Below are 15742 nucleotides of genomic sequence, written 5' to 3' on the forward strand. Positions count from 1 at the left end.
TAAGCTGCTCCTTGAAGGGTCTAGGCCTGGAACATCAGCTTTCCTGCTCCTCTGATGCTGCTTGGCCTGCTGTGTTCATCCAGCTCTACACCTTGTTATCCCTGATCTCCCATATCTAGCCGGAAGAGCACACCACTGCCCTAACTGCCATCTCTGCCCCTTTACACTAAGAAATTTAAAAGAATTTTACCTTGCCTTTAACTTTCTCGAGTTTCTCATGAAGCCCGATTTTCATCTAATCCCACATTTATACTAACCAGCAGCACTTCCACCACATAGCAGCCTCTCTCAAACTATTTTGTTGGTAATTTCTAATTAACTGTTTACTTAAATTAGAATGCAATCTTTACAAACAGACTAAGTACCTTCTAGGCTACAACAAATTTTCAAACAGCCTCTCAATCTCTCCTCTTTTTTGTTAGAGGAGGAGGGAAGGATGTACGTTGATGTAATGTAAGGTCTGGGGCTTATCATTTCTCAACACCAGGTTTTTCCATGATCCACTGTTCTGTTATGGTGACTGAACCGACTTCTCCCAGAAATTTTTTTTATTGTAAAAGTATACTTGATTTATAGAAAGGAAATATTCATGTACATCATCATGAAACCGTTCAGATCTATACCATCTTTCCCTACAGAGAAGAATGATGTGGAGGTGCCGGTGCTGGACTGGGGTGAACAAGGTCGTAGAACATAGAACAGTACAGCACAGTACAGGCCCTTCAGCCCACGATGTCGTGCCGAACTTTTACCCTAAACCTAAGGTCTATCTAACCTCCACCCCTACCTTATACTATCATCCATATGCCTATCTAATAGCCACTTAAATGCCCCTAATGAGGCCGACTCCACTACCCTCGCCAGCAATACATTCCACACCCCTACCACTCTCTGAGTAAAGAACCTACCTCTGACGTCTCCCCTATATCTACCTCCACTCACTTTAAAACTATGCCCCTTCGTAATAGCTACCTCCACCCTTGGAAAAAGTCTCTGCTGTCCACTCTATCTATACCTCTGAAATCAAACGACACCAGGTTATAGTCCAACAGGTTTATGTGAAAACACAAGCTTTCGGAGCTTCAGTCCTTCTTCAGGTGTTAGTGAGAGAGGTAGTATCAGACACAGAATTTGTAAGTAAAAGACCAAAGGTTCACACCATTAATGACCTTAGAATGTGGTCTTTCTCCACTGCGCTTTGGCCGCAGCTGCCCCAAGCTTTAGTGCATCCCATAGTCCTGGATCTTGGGATATGCCAGTCTGCAATACTCCGTCAGGGTCAACTCTTTCGACTGGAATTCGGCAAGTATCAAACAGACCAAAGAGCATCTTTCGCTGAGTTGATGGTCTTCCGGACACAGCTGACGTTTGTCTCGGTATGCGTTCGAGGAAACAGACTTTAGAGCACTGACTGTTGTGTCAAGGAGCTGCTTGGGATGAAACTTGCCAAAAACCACTGTATCTCCCTCCAGACTGCCTTTGCATAGGCACATTCCAGAAGTAGATGTGCGACAGTCTCATTTCCAGCACCTCCACCCATCACACCCCAACCCTACCCCCACCTCCTGCCAAACCCTCAGTTAGCAACTTCTTGATGCTCATTGGAAAGTTCTGGCAATAAGGCATTTTGCCAATTACTTTGACAGTGTGCTCAGGGAACCACTCAACAAGATCAACCCTCTCCACTTCCCGAAGGGTTTTGAGGACGCTACGTGCTGACCACTGCCTGACGGACTTCTGGTCAAAGGTGTTTTTCTACACAAATTTCTCCATGAGAGATGCCTGATACGGAAGGGAAGGGTCCTGCTCCTCAGTGACGTCTCCCTGCTGCCCTGTGTTGGATGCTTGTCCTCCTGCTTTCAGTGGGTGGGGGTTTCTTTTACAATCCGCTGTTCAATCACAGTCACTGAGCCGACTTCTCCGAGAATGCTCTTCAGAGATGTCTCTCTGATGCTCTCAATTGGATATCAGAATTAGGGATGTTCAGTGATGATTACACAATGTTCAATACCATTCGCGCTTCCTTAGGTACTGAAACAGTCCATGTTCAAATGCAACAAGATCTGGACAATATCCAGGCTTAGGCTGACAAGTGGCAAGTAACAGTCATGCCACACAAATGCCAGGTAATGATCATCACCAATAAGAAACAATTTTACCACCACCCATTGTCATTCAATGGTGTTACCATCACTGAATCCCGTAATTTCAACATCCTTGGGGTTACCATTGGCCAGAAACTCAACTGGACCCATCACATAAACACAGTGGCCACAAGAGCAGGTCAGAGGTTAGAAATACTGCAGCGAGTAGCTCACCTCCTGACTCCCCAAAGCCTGTCCATCATCTACAAGGCACAAGTCTGGAGTGTGATGGAATATTCCCCACTTGCCTTGATGGGTGCAGCTCCAAAAACACTCAAGATGTTTGATACCACCCAGCTCAAAGCCACATGCTTGATAGGCACCACATCCACAAGGATCCACTCCCTGCACCACCAACGCTCAGTAACAGAAGTGTGTACTATCTACAAGATGTACAGCAAAAATTTACTAAAGATCCTTAGGCAGCTCCTCCAAACCCATGACCATTTCCATCTAGAAGAACAGGGATAGCTGATACATGGATGCACCACCACCACCATCCAATCCATTCACCGTTCTGCCTTGGAAATATATTGCTGTTCCTTCACTGTTGCTAAGTCAAAATCCTGAAATTCCCTCCTGAATGGCATAGTGGGCCAACCCACAGCAGGTTGACAGCACTGGTTCAAGGAGGCAGCTCACCACCACCTTCTCAAGGGCAGCTATGGATGAGCAATAGACGCTGGCCAACTAGCAAGGCTCACCTCCCTCAACTAAATTTAAAAAGGGTTTTGAGTAAACAGGTGATCATGCAATGATTAATGCAGAGGGGTGGCACGGTGGCTCGGTGGTTAGCACTGCTACCTCACAGCACCAGGGACCTGGGTTGGATTCCAGCCTCGGGTGCCTGTATGTGTGGAGTTTGCACATTCTCCTCGTGTCTGCGTGGATTTCCTCCGGGCGCTCGGCTTTCCTCTCATAGTCCAAAGATGTGCAAGTTAGGTGGATTGGCCATGCTAAATTACCCATCGTGTTCAGGGATGTGTAGGTTGGTGCATTAGCTATGGGAAATGCAGGGTTACAGTGATAGGATAGGGGTCTGGGTGGAATGCTCTGCAGAGGGTCGGTGTGGACTTGTTGGGCCGATTGGCCAGTTTTCACACTGTAGGGATTCTATAAAGAAAACAGGCTTTTCATCCTATTGTATCTGTGCTGACCCTCTAAAGGAGTAATACTTGACTATGGAGTATATCAAAGATAAGAGCAGCCTTTTAGTTTCTGTATCTTTTGAACTCTTGGGAGAACTGTTAATCAGTATGCGTCTTTAAAAAACATATTTTGCCTACATCAAAGCTCCAACTCATGGACGCTCACGAGGTTGTATCTGTTTCCAACTCCTTTAAAGACTGATTATTCATGCATACTCTAAAGCTAAACCCCTTAGGTACACCTGCAAGTGACAGGAGAGATAATGATGTAAAATGACAAAATGGCAGAGACATTGAAGAAATATTTTGTGGCTGCCTTCACATTAGAAGACGAAAAGTTACGTACCAGGAGCACAGGCTATCTGAGGGGCTAATAAAATTGAGGAAACTAAGATAAGTAGTACGAGCAGAGAAAAACCTAAGGGTCTGAAATCCAATCCAATTCTGATAGGCTACCTTCTAGGGTTCTAAAATAGAAAGCTGCGGTGATAATGTATACGCTGACTATGATTTTCCATAATTCTCTTGATTCTGGAACGATCTCAACAGATTGGAAGTTAGCCAATGTAATTTTGCTACTCAGGAAAGGAGGGAGACAAAAAAGAAGAATTGCAGGCCAGTTAGCCTGACATCAGCCATTGGGTAATTGATGAACTCTATTATTAAGGAAATCTTAATGACTCACTTAGAAAATCATGGTCTCATCAGACATACAGAACATGGTTTTATGAAAAGGAAATTATATTTTAGAATTTTCTGATGATATCATTAGTAGGCACACAAACTTAGGTTTTCAAAAGGTATCAGAAAGTGTCCCATATAAAGGTTAATACACAAGATAAGAGCTTGTGTTTTGGGGGAGTGTGGTGAAGCATTAGTGTGGAGGAAGAATTGGTTAATGGACAGGAAGCAGAGAGCAGGGACAAATCATAGAAACCCTAGAGTTTGGAAGCAGGCCATTCAACCCTTTGGGTTCACACTGACCCTCTGAAGAGCTTCCCACCCAGACCCATGTCCCTACCCTATCCCTGTAAACCTGCATTTCCCATGGCTGATCCACCTAACCTGCATATCTTTGGATTGTGGGAGGAAACTGCAGCACCCAGAGGAATTTCACGCAGAAACAGTGACAATGTGCAAACTCCACACACAGTCACCCAAGGGTGGAATCAAATCCAGGTTCCTGGTGCTATGAGGCAGCAGTGCTAACCATTGAGTCATCGTGCCACCCCTTTCAAAACAAAGTAAAAAAAAAGGCACTTTCATGTTTGCAGGCTAAAACTAGTGAAGCACTGCAATGATGAATACTAGGGCTCATCTATTTATAATCTATAATTAGCACTGAAGCAAAGAAACATAATTGTATCCACATTTGCTGAAAATACAAAGACAGGTGAGAATATAAACTTTGAGGAAGATATAAAGAGGTTGCAAATAAAGTTTGATAGGTTAAGTGAATGGGCAACGAGGTGGCAAATGCAGTCTGATGTGAGGACATTTAAGGTAATTGTTATGGCTCTGAGAGGAGAGATGCACTGGTGATCAAGTCCCACTATTCCATGAGCTGTCAGAATAAACAGTTTGATTCAATCACCAAAATGGCCAAATTGCTTTCTTTTATTACTATTTTCTAGTATGATGGACCAGATCAACACCCTTCAAATATATCAAGGAGATAGCCTATACTGTAACTTTTATCTTATTGAAAGGCATACAGAAGGTGCTGTGTTCCAGATGTAATTCAATTGGTCGCACTACTTAGCTTTAAGCAAAACTCACCTTATTCTTACTAAAAACTGAAAGAACTTTGCATGCTGTAAATCAGAAACAAAAACAGAAAATTGCTGGAAAAGCCCAGCAGGTCTGGCAGCATCTGAGTTCTGAGAAGGGTAACCGGAGCTGAAACATTAACTCTGATTTCTCTTCACAGATGCTGCTAGACCTGCTGATCTTTTCCAGCAGTTTTCTGTTTTAGTTTCACACTTTATTCTTACTGCCAGTTGAAATGCAAACAAAGGAAATAAGAATTAGTATAACTTTAACTCTATTGGAAAACTTAACAGAATAATAGATTATTTGACTACTAAACAGCAATTGTTCCAATATAGAAACATTGAAAAAACACATTCCTGGCAAAGGCAAAGTCAGTAAAACAGATTGTCTCACATGCGATTCTGGTAGCAGAAAGAGAGCTGTAACAGAGACAGAAAAAGAGAGAGCAGGAGAGCTTCCACAGCCAACTTCAAAATCCCAACAACTGTTGAAAGCTAAAGTAATAACCTGATTCTGTGGGAGCCTGACTCAACCCATTCATGCTGCTTCTATTTTTCCAACTTTGAAAAACCCTAAGGCCAAACAAGCTGTTTACTTTATTGGCTTCAAATGGACAGCTTGGTACTTACAGCTTGAAACCTCTCTTCAAAATAAACCAGGACAAAAAATAAGACCACAGTATGGTCACACCTGCCCCCTTAAAAAATTTACCTAATCGATATACAAATATAGCTTCATTTTTAAAACCCTTTAGTTTTACACTATTGGTACACTACAATACATTTACATTACATTGACTAACATACAAACATTCAATACTACAGTCCATTTCAATACATTTCTTCCTTCAACGTTGTGACAATGCATAAACAATTATGTTCTTTCGTCCTGTCAAGTATGTAATTTTCAAATTAAATGGCTATAACAATAAATTCCATCTAAACAGTCTGGTATTTTTATATCTAATTTTTTCCAAAAACGTTAAGGGGTCATGATCAATATATGCAATTGCCTCAGACACATTTCTGGTAACATAAATGTTGAAATGTTGCAATGTCAACACCAAACTCAAGGTCTCCTTCTCAATTGTATCCACATTATTGTATCACATTTGCTGAAAATACAAAGACAGGTGAGAATATAAACTTTGAGGAAGATATAAGGAGGTTGCAAATAAAGTTTGATAGGTTAAATGAATGGGCAACGAGGTGGCAAATGCAGTCTGATGTGGGGACGTTTAATATTTCTGTTGATGAATATCAACCTTTCTGGAAAAATGCTCAATAGTTTTCTATCTTCTTATCGTCTTCTTGCAAGAGTACAGCACCAACACCCACATCACTTGCATTGATAGCCACCTCGAATGTCTTTGCGTAAATAGGCATGGCTAACACTGGGGCAGTGGTCAGCTCAGCTTTCAGGCTGACAAATGCCTTCTGACATACCTCCATCCATTGAAATTGTCTGCACTTCTTCAACAAGTCAGTCAGTGGAGCAACCATGCTGCTAAAATTTGGTACGAATTTTCAATTAAAAATTACTCAGTCCTAGCAATTGCAGTACTTCCCTCTTCGTCGATGATGTGGTAAACTCCCCAATAACCTTTGTTTTCACATCCTGTGGGCCATCTGTCCATGTCCAATGATATGGCCTAGGAACATGACTTGGGCTTTTGAGAATTCACTCTTAGCCAGGTTTATCACCAAGCCTGCCTTCCAAAGTCAACTGAACAATTTTGATAGATGCTGCAAATGTTCCTTCCATGTGTGACTAAAAATCACCAGATCGTCAATGTACATCACACAATTCGGTAATCCCAAAATCACTTTATTGGTTAATCTTTGAAATGCGGCTGGTGCATTTTTATACCAAATGACTTTAAACTGGTGAAGTCCACTCTGTGTTATGAAAACCAAATTTTCTTTCTGCCTTTTGGATAATGGTACCTGCCTGTATCCTTTGAGTTAAGTCCAGTTTTGAAATATAAGTTGCTTGTCCCACCTTCTCAATACAATCTTCCAAACATGGAATAGGATATGAATCAGATTTCATAACATCAATGAGTTTGCAATAATCAATACATAAACATTGATTTCCATTTGTTTTTTATGTTGTGCTGTACATGATGCCAAATTAAACAAATCCCTTTTGCTTGTCCTTGGTCCATAGCCCTCCGTCCTTTGCATATGTGCGTATCTAAAATTCTGTTAAGTGCCCTTATTATATCTGCCACCACCATCACCCCTGGCAGCACATTCCACCTACCACTCTGTGTAAAAAACATGGCCCTCACATCACCTTTGAACGTACCCCCGCTCCCCTTAAATGCCCTCTAGTATTAGACATTTCAAGGAAAAAGATCCTGACAGTTAACCCTATCTATGTATCTTATAATTCTATAGGCTTCTATCAGCCTCTGCTGTACCAACGAAAACAACCTGAGTTTTTCTAGCCTCTCTGCATAGCTCATAGTGTCTAAAACAAATGGCATCCTAGTAAAACTTTCTGCATCCTCTCCAAAGTCTCCACACTCTTCCTGTAATGTGGCGACCAGAATTGAATGCAACACCCTAATTGTGGTCTAACCAAGTCTTATAAAGCTGCAACATGACATTCTGATTCTTGTACTCAATTCCCTGACCAATAAAGGCAAGCATGCCATATGCCTTCTTTACCACCCTATCTACTTGCGTAGCCACTTTCATGGACCATAAGACCATAAGGCATAGGAGCAGAAATTAAGCCATTTGGCCCATCGAGTCTGCTCCACCATTCATTCATGGCTGATAAGTTCCTCAACTCTATTCTCCCACTTTCTCCCCATAACCCTTGATCCCCTTGATAATCAAGAACCTATCTATCTCAGTCTCAAATGTACTCAATGACCTGGCCTCCACAGCCTTCTATGGCAGTGAATTCCATAGATTCACCACTCTCTGGCTGAAGAAGTTTCTCCTTATCTCCATTCTAAAAGATCTTCCCTTTACTCTAAGGCTGTGCCCTCAGGTCCTAGTCTCTCCTACCAATGGAAGCATCTTCCCAACATCCACTCTGTCCAGGCCATTCAGTATTCTGTAAGTTTCAATTAGATACCCCCTCATCCTTCTTAACTCCAATGAGTATAGTCCCAGAGTTTTCAAACGTTCCTCATATGTTAAGCTTTCCATTCCTGGGACCATTCCCATGAACCTCCTCTGAACCCGCTCCAGGGCTAGTTCATCCTTCCTGAGATACGGGGCCCAAAACTGCACACAATACTCCATATGTGGCCTGACCAGGACCTTATAGAGCCTCAATAGTACATCCTTGCTTTTATATTCAAGTCCTCTCAAAATAAATGCCAACATTGCATTTGCCTTCCTGACCACTGACTCAACCTGCAGTTTGCCTTGGGAGAAGCCCGGACTAGAACTCTCAAGTCTCTTTGCACTTCAGACTTCTGAATTTCCTCTCCATTTAGAAAATAGTCCACGTTTTTATTCTTCTTACCAAAGTGCATGACCTCACACTTTCCCACATTATCCTCCATCTGCCACTTCTTTGTCCACTCTCCTAACCTGTCCAAATCCTTCTGCAGCCTCCCCACCTCCTCAATACTACCTGTCCTTCCACTTATCTTTGTATCGTCTGCAAACTTAGCCAGAATGCCCACAGTTCCTTCATCTAGATCATTAATGTATAAAGTGAAAAGTTGTGGTCCAAACACTGACCCTTGCGGAACACCACTTGTCACAGGATTCCATCCTGAGAAAGATCCTTTTATCCCCACTCTCTGCTTTCTGCCATACAGCCAATCTTCTATCCATGCTAGCACCTTGCCTCTAACAGCATGGGCCCTTATCTTACTCAGCAGTCTCCTGTGTGGCACCTTGTCAAAGGCCTTCTTGAAGTCCAGGTAGATAACATCCATTGGCTCTCCTTGGTCTACCCTGCTCATTACTTTCTCAAAGAATTCTAGCAGATTTGTCAGACATGGCCTCCCCTTGATGAAACCATGCTGACTTTGCCCTACTTTAACATACACTTGCCAAACCAAATCTTATCCACGACCGAGGTTAGGCTAATCGGCCTGTAATTTTCCATCTTTTGTCATACTCCCTTTTTAAACAGTGGTGTCACGTTAGCGATTTTCTAGTCCTCTGGGACCCTCCCTGATTCTAGTGATTCCTGAAAGATCACCACTAATGCTTCCACTATCTATTCAGCTATCTCTTTTAGAACTCCGGGGTGTAGTCCATCTAGTCCAGGTGATTTATCCACCTTCAGGCCAATCAGTTTTACTAGCTCCTTTTCCTCGGGGAAGGCCACCATACTCAGCTCTGCCCCCAGCTCTCTTGAATTTTTGGGAGATTACTCGTATCTTCCACCGTGAAGACTGACACAAAGTAATTATTCAGTTCCTCAGCTATTTCCTTGTTCCCCACTACTATCTCTCCACAGTCATTTTCTAGTGGTCCAATGTCTACTTTTGTCTCTCTTTTGCCCTTTATATATCTAAAGAAACTCTTACAATCTTCATTTATATTACTGGCTAGCTTAGCCTAATATTTAATCTTCTCCCTCCTTATTTCTTTTTTTGTTGCCCTCTGTTGGTCTTTGTAAGCTTCCCAGTTCTCTGCCCTTCACCACATTATATGCTTTCTCTTTTGCTTTTATGCTATCCCTGACTTCCTTAGTCAGCCATGGTTGACTCATTCTCCCTGTACCATGCTTCCTTTTCCTAGGGATGAATTTTTGCTATGTCTCCTGAATTACTCCCAGAAGCTCCTGCCATTGCTGTTTCACTGTCTTTCCTGCTAGGCTCCTCTTCCAGTCAATTCTGCCCAGCTCCTCCCTCATACCTCTGTAGTCGCCTTTATTCAGCTGTAATACCGTTACCTCTGATTCTATCTTCTCCCTCTCAAATTACAGAGTAAATTCTATCATCGTATGATCACTGCCTTCTAAGGGTTCCTTTACCTTAAGCTCCCTTATCAAGTCTGCCTCATTGCACAACACCAAACCCAGTATTGCCTATTCCTTTGTGGGCTCCACCACGAGCTGCTCCAAAAAGCCATCTCGTAGACATTCCACAAACTCTTTTTCTTGCAATCCACTACCAACATGATTTTCCCCGTCCACCTGCATATTGAAATCTCCCATGATCACTGTGACTTTGCTTTTCTTACACACGTTTTCTATCTCCTGGTGTATCTTGTGCCCCAGCTCCTGACTACTGTTTGGAGGCCTGTACACAACTCCAACTATGTTTTCTTTCACCTCTGCGGTTCCTCAATTCTACCCACACAGAGTCTACACCATCTGATCCTACTTCGTTTCTTCCTATTAATTTAATTTCATTTCTCACAAATAAGGCAACCCCACCCCCTTGGCCCACCTGCCTATTTTTTTGGTAGGATGTATATCCTTGGATATTCAGTTCCCAATCCTGGTCCCCTTGCAGCCATGTCTCCATGATGCCTATCACATCATACCTGCCAGTTTCGACCTGTGCCACAAGCTCATTTACCTTATTCCTTATACTGCATGCATTCAGATATAACACCCTCAGTCCTGTATTAACCCTCCTTCTTCTCATTTTCATTCGTTTTCCAGTGTTTGATTGCTAGCCCTTTCCAAACACTCTGTCCTATTTGTGTCTGTGCTGGAGACTTTAATAACCTCTCCTGAGTTCTCCTTCCCTGTCATTTCTTTCATATTTTTCCACGTAGTTGAATCCATCACTACAGATGTTAACCTGCTGCTTTGTTTCCCACTGGGGCAAGTTTCACCATTCCCTTCCCCCCCACTTTCTAGTTTAAAGTCCTGTTGACCAGCCTATTTACCTTTTTTGCTAGAACATTGGTCCCAGCTCAATTCAGGTGGAGACCATCCCAACGGTACAGATACCTCCTGTTCCAATACTGATGCCAGTGCCCCATGAAAAGGAACCCCTCTTTCCTGCATCACTCTTTTAGCTACGTGTTTACTTCCCTTATTCTCATGTCCCTAAGCCAATAAACACGTGGCTCAGGCAGTAATCCGGAGATTATAAATGTTGAGGACCTGTTCTTTAATTTGATTCCTAGCTTCTGATAGTCTCTGAACAGGTCCTCTTTCCTAGTCTTGCCTATGTTGTTTGTTCCGGTGTGGACCACAACAACTGGATCCTCCCCCTCCCGCTCCAATATCCTTTCAAGCCGGTCAGAGATATCCCTTACCCTGGCACCGGGCAGGCAACACACCATGCGGGACTCTCGATCCTCCTTACAAAGGATACTATCTATCCCCTTAATTATAGAATCCCCTACAACTACCACCTGTCTTTTTGCTCCCCACTCTTGAATGGCCTCCTGCACCACGGTGCAGTGGTCATTTGGCTCATCCTCCCTGCAGCCCTTTTCCTCATCCACACAGGGAGCAAGTACCTCGTACCTGTTGGACAAGGTCAAGAGCTGAGGCTCCTCTGTTCCTGACTGCAGGACCCCTCTACCTGCCTCGCTTACAGTCACACCCTGCTGTCCCTGGCCACTGACCAAATTTGAATTACTTAATCTACCAGGTTTGACTGCCTCCTGAAACAAATCGTCCAGGTACTTCTCTCCCTCCTGGATGTGCCCCAGTGTTTGAAGCTCCAATTCCAGCTCATCAACTCTGAGCTGAAGTTCCTCGAGCAACCAACACTTGCTGCAGATGTGGTCCCTGCAGTTCGCAATGGGATCAGCCAGCTCCCACATCATACAGCTACAACACATCACCTGTCCAGCCATTTCTACTTAATTAATTACTTTATTAATTTATATAATTTATTATAATGAGTTAATTAAATTTGTTGATATTTTCCTCCCTCCGAAAGCTTCCCACTGAAAAAAAGCAATGAAAAGAAAGGGAAAATAATATCCCTCTACTCTAGATTGCCAAAAGAATAAGAAAAGTCCTTACCTTACTTTACAGACCCTCCACACAGTCTTTTTTTTTGGTTAGAGGAGGAGGATGGGTGGGAGATACTACACGTGTAGTGTTTCAGGTTTAGACAATGCCCGAATATATTAGTTCACTTCCCGGCTCGCGCTGTCACCATTCCCGCTGCTCAAATCAAGAAGGCCGCTGACTCACGAAGTAAGTTTTTATGAGGAAAACCTTACCTTCCCGGCTGACCCCTGGCTCGTGCTCTCACCATGTACTTGTATGGCCACTTTCAGGGAGCTATGGACTTGAACCCCAATATCCCTCTGTACATCAATGCTGTTCAGGGTCCTGCCATTAACTATATAATTTTACGTAACATTTGATCTCCCAAAGTGCACTTACCAGATTAAACTCCATCTGCCATTTCTCCGTCCATATCTGCAATTGACCTATATCCTGCTGTATCCTTTGACAACCTTCTATACTGTCCACAACTCCACCAATCTTTGTGTCATCTACAACATGATCAAATTCGGTTTTCATGACACAGAATGGACTTTCACCCATCTACATTTTCAACCAAGTCATTTATATATATCACAAACAGCACAGATCCCTGAAAAACACCACTACCCTCTGCCTTGTATGAATCCAAGCAGCCATGTCACCATGGATCCCATGCATCTTAAGCTTCTGGATGATCCTACCATGAGGGACCTTGACAAAAGCCTTACTACTACTTTACCCTTATTGATCATCTTTGTTATCTCCTTGAAAAATTCAATGAAGTTAGTAAGACACGATCTGCCCCGAATAAAGCCATGCTGATTGTCCTTAGTTAAGCCATGCTTTTCGAAACGCGTGTAAATCCTATCCCTAAGAACAATCCATGCCAGTAGAGATATTCATGAGTTGTGCCTAGAAGACAGTGATCAGTTTTTGGGGAGTCAGATGGTGAGTTACACCCTGCAGAATTCCCAGCCTCTCATCTGTTTTTGTAGCCACAGTATTTATAAAGGCGTCATAAATGGAACTTACGAAAAGATACCTTTAAAATCCAGTGTTAACCAGCCTGTGTGATACCCCCGTTCTATTTACAGCCTGATAATGGTTATCCACCTCAAAGATCAACTACCCTCTGATACGACTGTTAAATCCCGTCTAGGTGATGCAGGAAATAAATATATATTTAAGTGGACAACTGGAAGATATTGAACTATTTGAACAATACCTGGGAAGAGTTGATTACCCTCAGTTGCTGGAAAATCTGCTTCCGTGCAGTTGGTTATCGAACAGCCTTGGCTGAATTTGATTTTAGCCTCAACCACCCGGGGAGTGAGAGAAGAAGGAGTAATAAAAATTAGGAGGCTACAGGATTTTCTTCCCCTGGTTGAAACTCGAGAACCTGATAAAGTCAACACCTCAGCATGTTTACTACCTTACAAATGTGGAGAAGTTGAGCTGTGGCCACTTTCTAAAGACTTGGAACCAGCTGATTTCCAATTAAGCTGAAGCTGTTTAACATATCTTCCAGTGGTATATGGCTGTAAGCAATCTTATTTTGTCAACAAGAAGTTTAGTGGACAGGGAAGAGTCATCAACCACTATCAGTTGGTTTACAGACCATTGGTCAAGAAAGGTATTTTTCGCTTTGTTCTCTTGTGAAGTATCATCTCTGCAGAGCTGTTGTTGTGCTCTGTGAGAGTTGCTTTTGTTTGGGAGTAAAAGAGGATATAGTTCTAAATATGCATTGCAGCTTCGATACTTCGTTGTATCAATAAGGTTTGTGTTATAATAAGCAGGTGTAGAGTTTATGAAGAAGTCTGATGAAAGACTTTTTTTCTGAATAGCAGTACCAAAGAGAAACAGTTGGCCATTTTAGGATAAATTTTTAAATTTAAATATGCAACTTGAGGAGTAGTGGGGTTTGATTGTCAGTACATTCCTTCTAGTACAGTCATAACATGGAAAACGCTTCTAACTTCAGTCACATCTTTGCCAAAGCTAAATGTGGTCACCATAGATATACATAGTTAAAAAAAAGTTTATGGATGACTGCAGTGTGATGGCCCATTCTGCACCATATTTGCAAGACATCTTCAACGTCTTCAGTTCTACATACAGGAAACACCAACCTACCCTTGAATGTTGCCCAAAAGTACTCAACTCAATGCAGACCTGGTCAGCCAAATATTCCACTTCTCATATATGTTGAATGAGAGAATTTGGGGTACATTGAACACTTTACATACCTTGGCAGGCACCTCTCAAGAAGGGTGACCAAAGATGAGCATATGCAATACTGTAACAGCTGCATCAGCCCAACTTTGCATGTGGTGCCCCTGCAAGTATCTGACAAAGTCCTTTGCAAGTCAGGAAAAGACTAGTGTAGTGTACAGAGCACTCCCATCACCATAACCTGTACTGTAGTGAGGCCTGAACTGTGTAATAGACATAGAATGGCACAGGATAAATTCCATTCAGCAACTCCTCTACTGCATGGATTCCATGGGATGATCACAAACAACTTGCACCCTTGAAGTAAGCTCCACTAGAATTCAAGCAAAGTCCCTGAAAAATTCAACTTCATGGGTCGAGATATTATATCTGAATGACCAAAATGTATCTCTTCTGTGATGATATTGTGGCTTTAAGAGGTTGTTTTGGTCTGGTTGCTTTTATGGAGAGATTGGGGGTAGGTGAAACGCAGTCTATGAGAAGATAAATAAAGCCTTAGGTGTTTTCTTTTAAAGTTGGAACAATAGAAGCATCCTAAGTGGATGTGGTCAAGGTCCCACCCACAGAACCAGGATTTTTAGATTTAGATTTCCACAGAAGCTGCTGGGATTGTAAAAATCTGCCACATCTCTCTTTGCCACTGCTGAAAGCTGTAATTCTCTCTGTCTCAGAATTATCTTTTGATATTCTTTCCTCCGAGATTGGAGAATTCCATGTGAGACAACCTGTTTTCTGAATTTGCCTTTTGCCAAGGTTGCATTTATGGGATGTTACACTATTGGAACAGTTAATAAGTAACAATTACTATAACTATTGTTCTGTTAAGTTTTCCAATGGGGTTAAGTTATTCCAATTTCTTCTTTCTTTTGTCGTATTTTAATTATAGTGGATGGATAAAGCTTGTTTTGCTTTAAATCCGGTAGTTTGACCAATCCAATTGCATCTGGAACACAACTCCTTTAAAATGAGAAAAAGTGTAGACTATCTTCTGAATAGTTTGAGGGCGTTTACTCTGGTCCATAAGACCTCTCAAATGGCCACCGTTCCAAGGGGGATCAGGAAATGAAAAGGAAGCAAATCCAATAGTACCTTGCAGACGTCCTGATGTTTTATTGTTGGCAATCTAGAACAACCTCATTGTTCCCCAACCCCGCACTGCCCGCTTCGATCTCCTTCCCAAAATCCAAAAACCTGAATGCCCTGGTTGACCCATTGTCTCTGCCTGCTCCTGCCCCACCGAACTGATCTCCAACTATCTAGACTCCATTTTCTCTCCCTTGGTCCAGGAACTCCTTACCTATGTCCGTGACACCACCCACGCCCTCCACCTCCTCCAGAACTTCCAATTCCCCGGTCCCCAACACCTCATCTTTACCATGGACGTCCAATCCCTCTACACCTGCATTCCCCATGCAGATGGCCTAAAGGCCCTCCGCTTCTTCCTGTCCCGCAGGCCCGACCAGTCCCCCTCCACTGTTACCCTCATCCGCTTAGCCGAACTCGTCCTCACACTCAACAACTTCTCTTTCAATTCCTCCCACTTCCTACAGA

Source organism: Rhincodon typus, chromosome 32, assembly GCF_021869965.1.
Source record: "Rhincodon typus isolate 14 chromosome 32, sRhiTyp1.1, whole genome shotgun sequence".
In the NCBI taxonomy this organism is placed as follows: domain Eukaryota; kingdom Metazoa; phylum Chordata; class Chondrichthyes; order Orectolobiformes; family Rhincodontidae; genus Rhincodon; species Rhincodon typus.